The sequence below is a fragment of the Octopus bimaculoides genome, chromosome 3 (genome assembly GCF_001194135.2).
Source record: "Octopus bimaculoides isolate UCB-OBI-ISO-001 chromosome 3, ASM119413v2, whole genome shotgun sequence".
NCBI lineage: Eukaryota > Metazoa > Mollusca > Cephalopoda > Octopoda > Octopodidae > Octopus > Octopus bimaculoides.
The window spans coordinates 120369725-120374766 of record NC_068983.1 but is presented as its reverse complement, the minus strand read 5'-3'; the positions used below and the strand labels follow the sequence as shown (position 1 = coordinate 120374766).

The 5042-nt window shown below is 36.4% G+C and overlaps 1 protein-coding gene and 1 long non-coding RNA gene across 2 annotated transcripts in view; one reads left to right on the top strand and one right to left on the bottom strand.

Moving 5' to 3' along the window:
- The window catches only part of LOC106878129 (uncharacterized), a 30909-nt gene extending 26076 nt beyond the window's left edge, over positions 1-4833 (bottom strand). Inside the window, exon 1 of the long non-coding RNA XR_001410468.2 lies at positions 3771-4833. This is a non-coding gene — a long non-coding RNA (uncharacterized LOC106878129). The remainder of the gene's footprint in view (positions 1-3770) is intronic.
- Positions 1-5042, top strand: part of LOC106878127 (cilia- and flagella-associated protein 300) — a 205551-nt gene that overhangs the window by 63734 nt on the left and 136775 nt on the right. The window lies entirely within an intron of this gene.

Below are 5042 nucleotides of genomic sequence, written 5' to 3'. Positions count from 1 at the left end.
GGGGATATTCAGCGTGACACAATGTGACAAGGCTGACCCTTTGAATTACAGGCACAACAGAAACAAGAAGTAAGAGAGTACAGCAGGGTTCGCCACCATCCCCTGCCGGAGCCTCGTGGAGCTTTAGGTGTTTTCGCTCAATAAACACTCACAACGCCCGGTCTGGGAATCGAAACCGCGATCCTACGACCGCAAGTCCGCTTCCCTAACCACTGGGCCATTGCGCCTCCAGGAAGACGTGCCTTGGGATTCTATCCCTATGGCCCTCCTAGGTAAGCGGAGAAGATGAATGGACATCTGTTCACAGTACCACTTGGGACGCGGAACTTTATTTCGTAAACATATGCATAACAGTATTTCTGTAACTCGTTTAACTAAACCTTCTTTCAATGAATGTTGTTAGTGAAAATTGTAACTTTCTCTCAAAGAATTAATCTGTACTTTTACGACCTTTTGGAAATAACACGAACTGTTTAATTGCATTGACTTATCGTACCATTTATGCCGGTAGACGTCTATACTTCTCTTAATACGTCAAAAAAGAACTTATTTATTCCATACAATTTATTGCTCTAATTCATATTTTCTACTAATTGTTACCGATGTAGACCAGTTTCTTCAGATTTCGAACTTTACCCCAGTATTTTCAATCAATCGAAGTGAAATTTAATGTCCTTCATTCTCTCCCCCATTTCTCTATCATATTCCACTTGGTTGACCGTTGTTGACCTCGCACTAAATTCTACTTAGCTATAAGTAACAAGTGATAATGCCATAACTATGAACTACAGATATTTATAGGTTCGAAATATAGAGTACTAGTCTTATAACAGGAACATGTAAATGTTCTCATTTCACATGATTACACAACAACCGGCAACTTAGCAACTAAATATAGACTAAACTATTTATTTTTAGTGACATGGACACACACACACACTTTCTGCATTAATGCATTCGACTGTAAAAACTAATTAGGTGCTTCAAAATACATTTCCATATGTACACGTTACATTTTCTTCTTTCGATCAACATATGAACAGTAGAAAATACCTTTGTTCGGACATTTTTATGAAACATTTCATATCATTTGAATAAAAATAATTATATCTCAATTTGTTTCCAAGACATCCAATTTATATCGTGATGTTGAAGATTGTAACAATTTGTAAAGAGGGATAGCCAGGCAATTAAGATATAAATAATGGTTTCTTTTGATTCCTACACGCAATTTTTTTTCCAGCCATTGTAATTCAGTTACAACTGTAATTAAATGAAAATTCGTCTGAAACGTTTAGTTACAAAAATAACAAAAGTTATCGGTAAAGTGAAAGTTAATAAGGGAAGTAACTGTTATAGCAATTAGAGCAGAAAGTAAATAAACATAAAACGTCTAAAATAAAACAGTATAGTTTGTGTGGTTGACAACGTTAATGAATCGCTCGCCCTGTATTAACCAAATCTCCTTTAAAAACACACTTCCTATTCTGCTTAGAATTACAGGCCACGCGTAATAAGATTTCGAAATTTTAAGAAATTTTATTCTCAATGAAGATGGATGAGAACGGCTAGAACGTTGATCAAGCATTGCTAAATCATCCGGATGTCCGATCTATGTGCATCGTGCTCCGAGGCAATCAATCATCTATCTATCTATCTGATCAATCAATCAATCAATCAGACAGAGCCTCTACCTGATTAATCGATCTGCTTCAATTAGCAATCAAATCTGTATTTCTGACATAGTGTAGTACCAGATACACTATGTTAGAAATAAAGTCGAAACGATCACGACTTGAACACTTTTTAAAAATTTTTTTATCCTACATGCTAGGTCAGGGCTACACAATAGTAGCCACTGGTGTGTTCGGTCGAAATTTGCTTGACAACAACAGCAACAGAAGCCACTATACAGTCGTTCGACCTACTAAGAATGACAGCCAAATCTTCCCCCGTGTCACTCTCCACAGTCTTAAGGAAAAGAGGAAGGACACTGGAATGATGATAGAGTTCATGGCTGAAACATCTTTAATCATCTGTCTTGTTCGGTCTGAGCTACCTTGGGGTTTAACAACTATTGCTACCATTTCTTCGATCCAAAGAGGAGGCCGTTACATGGTCTCTCAAACTACTAGAACCAGCGACCCAATAGCTATCAAATTTCACTGGCCACCTTCAGAAAAGAATAGCAGGATACTCAGTGTCCGAAAAGCATACATAGGGACGATCATGAATGGAACGTTTTTCTTTTTCTTTTCTTTTTTTATGTTTTTTTAGTTCATATCAAATCAGAGCTGATCTGCTGTTGCTGCTGCTACTACCACTGCAACTGTCATCACTTTTGAAGCCACACAAGATCCCGATCTTGTTAATGTTTTTGATGTTCAGTCCACCCATTTCAAGTAATCGCGGTCTACCGTTAGCGTATTTGTCGTTTAGCCCAAGGTCAGCTGAGACTAAATGGGAATTTCTTTTTCAAGCACAATGTATTTAGGATCACATTATCTAATATGTCCCCTAACTCCCCCTCCTCTCTTTCTCTCTCATTCTCTCTTACTTTGAGACAGCAGAGGCTCTCTCGGTGACGCGACTAATCATATTCTGTAAAATTGGTCGACTTTCTTATAAAATTATTTTAACCTCCACATTTTGTGTGTGTGTGTGTGTGTGTGTGTTTTAATCACTAAAAATAATAGCAAGATTCACCGATTATTTCAAGTATCTTCACATTGTCAATAATTTTGAATTCTTTAAAGAGAATGTTTTCCCCGCCTACTCAAGATAAAGTTCCAGATTTCTTTTGAACTTCTGATAAATAAGATACTGAATCAACTGCCAAATTTTTATCAGTTAAAAGTCAAATAAATAAAATTAAGGAATAACAAACGTGATAGAAGCTCCTGAAAAAAAAAAGTGTCAAAAATTATCTGCGTAAGTTTACTTCTCTTCGTCTAAGATCTGACATCTTCAACAGACCGTGCAAACACACACCCACACGAATACATACATACATCCGTATGAGTGACAGAGAGAGTGGGTGGGTGTGCGTGCGTGCGCGAAATGAAATTTAGTGCTACTGCTATGTGATATTAGAAATAGCGAGTAAATGAATTATGCGTTCATCGGAATGTTCTAATCATTATACTGCACAGTATTTACAACCTCTTCCTTTTAATCGTGCATGCATACAAACATACTATTCTATCGATTCTGATGATAAACCTTCTTTGCGAAGTACATTTTATTTGTGCGGTAGATCCATAACAATATTGTCAAATAGCAGTCTTCAGAATGACAATTGTATGTGTTAAATAATTCTTCAAATTGTAGTTGTGTCTTATAGAGTAGATTGTAAATACAATTCCGCTCAGATATTTACGCCAGTAATGAAGTATACATTATTTATATCGACTGTATATGAATTGTTTCATTGCGTGTGTGTGTGTGTAAATATTTATAGTCGAACAAAACAAAAATCTCTAAATACCTTTTCGGTGTTATTATATATGCAAATATATATTCGTGCGGTTTTTTCCTTGTAATGTTATTTCTTTCTTTAAAATAATCAATGAAAATACGAAATTGACAATTTGTGACAATGGCATCAGTGAAATGACAAAATATACATTTATAAATATTTATCGTTAAGCGGTTTTTTCGTGTTTTGTTTTTCTATCCATGAAATCGAACTCATATTAGCAGTATCGATATATTTCTTCTACTAAAATTACCAGGCTTTCACCGTGAGACTTAAGATATACATTACTTACCGGCGTTAATGGTCATCCAGTTTAATGTGTTCGTATGTATACTACGAACTTGTGGTCACAGCAGTCCGACTTTCTGCTACTGTTGACTGTCTTCTCACTGCTCACTTATTTGGTCACCTCTTTTATATCACTTACTCTCTCTTTTGTTTTTTGTTTTTGTGCTTTTGCCACTTAACTGAAGTCTCCCACTTGATTCAATTCCAAAGGGTTTTAGTTAGATCTCTTGATAGTACTCCTATTGCATCTTGCATGCTTCATCTAACGCCTCCTACTGAATTGTATATCCTGCGGATTTGATCGAGCATAAAGCTTCTTAAATCATAAACAGTGAATTGTAATTAAACGTTATTAATGATGTTTGGTTAAGTATCAGCCAACAACTTTTCAGTTGTTCAATAAACTGTAAGCCTTCCTGATCTGTTGGTTTTTAATGTAAACAAAGCGGCAGATGTCTCATCCTCTCCAATAAATAATTTAACTTAACAGAAACATTCCTTTGATCGATCATACTGTTGCTTTACATCAAGATGTTTTCTTTTTAACCGGTTGTGACATTGCTAGGCGATACGCATATTTCTGCGTGTGTCAGCGTATGCGAGGACATACGCTGTTGTTTTTGTTTGTTTGTTTTTTTACTTAGCAAGATCAATGAAATTAATGCCATTAACTTTCAGCTTAAACTGTTGCATGTTGATGCCTAGAGGAGAGATATGACCAAGGAGGGAATTTCAGAGGACTGGCGTTCTAGAGCAGAGGGATTAAGGTAGTGATTGTACGGGGGCTGAGCGGGATTGCATATTATTGATGATAGGTGAGTTGAGAGCACCTGAATGTAGGGTAGCACAAAAAACAGCTAGCTCTGAAAAGCAGAGGCCATTGTAGTAGCAGTTGAGAGTAGGCAGTCCGTCTGTAAGAGAGAAGTAGAAATGATTTACTGCTGATTCAGTTGATTGGCCTTTCCATGGATCAGTCTACGATATCTGTGAGCGTGGGTGTGTTATTTGTTTTTCTGTGCGGTCATGCTTGAAGGGCTTTAGTCAAACGAATCAACCTCGTTACTTTTTTTTTTTTTCAACCAGGTACTTATTTATTCTACTAGTCTCTTGCTGAACTCCTGAGTTAAAGGGATGTAAACAAACCAACAACGGTTGTCAAGTGCTGATGGGGGACAAAACAAACGTGTGTGTGTGTGTGTGTGTGTGTGCATATATTTTTATGTGTATATATATTTATGTATGTGTGTGTGTGTATATATATATATATATATATATA